The sequence below is a fragment of the Cricetulus griseus genome, chromosome 9 (genome assembly GCF_003668045.3).
Source record: "Cricetulus griseus strain 17A/GY chromosome 9, alternate assembly CriGri-PICRH-1.0, whole genome shotgun sequence".
NCBI lineage: Eukaryota > Metazoa > Chordata > Mammalia > Rodentia > Cricetidae > Cricetulus > Cricetulus griseus.
The window spans coordinates 13,482,009-13,483,565 of record NC_048602.1 but is presented as its reverse complement, the minus strand read 5'-3'; the positions used below and the strand labels follow the sequence as shown (position 1 = coordinate 13,483,565).

The following is a 1,557-nucleotide window of genomic DNA, read 5'->3' as shown; positions in this document are numbered from 1 at the left end:
AAGGAGTTAAGGTATTAATGATTACATTTGGGATCTTGTGTAATTAGAATTTCACAGTAGGTTACAAATTTCATTCTCCCACTAGTCATAAACCGTCTGCAATTCCTGTTAAAAGTCTTTTCGAGTCTCATTTCCAATCATAGCAATAAATTCAACTCACCATATCCAGCTAAGTCTCAGGTTTATAATTGTCCACATCATTTTTTTTCTCTGATTTTACCTCTTCTTCAGCAGTCATCACTCTAGCTCAAGGTCATGCTGGAAGGGACACCTCCTCTATGGAAGGTGATTTTTGAGGACAGGCCAGTCCTTCCTCTGCCACAGAGCCACAGATTGGAGCCACCTAGCCACGCCCACAGATGTGGGATTCCTGAATCTGCTTCTCACTCACTGTACTAGGAGGGTAATACCCGTCATTGTAGGCACAGGAATTCTCTTCCTCTTCCAGCACATGTCCATTTGCATATAGTACAAGGTCACATCCAGGACAGTGAATTGTTCTTCATAGGGTTTTGGGGAAGAAGCTGGACAGCAAGTCAGTATAAATTATGCTCCTTTTGTTTGCTGGATATCTCTTCAGCTTTGGGTCACAAGCCCTATGCTACCAATTGCAGGTTGTCCAGGCATCTGTCCATAGTCACTGCATTGAGATGTACCACATGAAACCGTGGAGCCACCCCTCCCCCGTGTGGTTCCCACAGCAGCTCATTCAGAAGCCTGGCAGAGCCCATCCTAGGTTTTTTAATGAAGGCATATGCTACTATTTTAGCATCATTTCCATCAGCTTCTACTTCCATTCCACCTTCAAAGGAGTAGCTCTCCAACATTGGTATGTCTTGCCCATCTATCATTGTGTATTTGGTCTTACTGACCACCTGGCAGAGCTGCATGAAGACCAACTTAAAGTTGGCCAGGCCATCTGTGCACTCTAGGTATGTGCATCTGCTCCCTCCAGAGGAATATACTTAGGAAAGAATAAATGGATGACTCTGAAATAAGGCCAGCTACCTGGAAAAAAAAGCAAGCAGCCATGGTGATAGATATGGTTCTATCTGCAGTCTTCTACATGCCAGCAGTCAGTTATGCCAGCAACATTTGTTGAAGATACTTTTTTTCCATTGTATAATTTTAGCTTCTTTGTCAAAATTCATGTGTTCTTGGGTGTGTGGGTTATTATCAGGGTTTTCAATTCAAATCTGCTGGTGTACCTGTCTATTTTTATGCCAACATTAAGCTGTTTTCTGGGCTATAGCTGTATAATAGAGCCTGAAGTCAGGGATGGTGATACCTGCAGAAGTTTATTTATTTTACATTGTTATGTTTGGTATCCTGAGTTTTTCATTTTTTCCATATACATTAATTATTGTTCTTTGAAGATCTATGAAGAATTGTACCAATATTTTGGTGGGGAAAGCATTGAATCTAGTCATTGCTTTTGGTAAGATTGACATTTTTACTATGTTGATCCTATCTACACAAAAGTATTGGAGATTTCCATTTTCTGGTATCTTCTTTGATTTCTCACTTTAAATACTTGAAGCTCTTGTGATACAGGTT

At 40.7% G+C, this 1,557-nt stretch overlaps 1 pseudogene; it reads right to left on the bottom strand.

Moving 5' to 3' along the window:
• Nucleotides 1-237: 237 nt before the first annotated feature.
• Nucleotides 238-908, bottom strand: LOC113831939 (annotated as a pseudogene).
• Between the last annotated feature and the right edge of the window lie 649 nt (nt 909-1,557).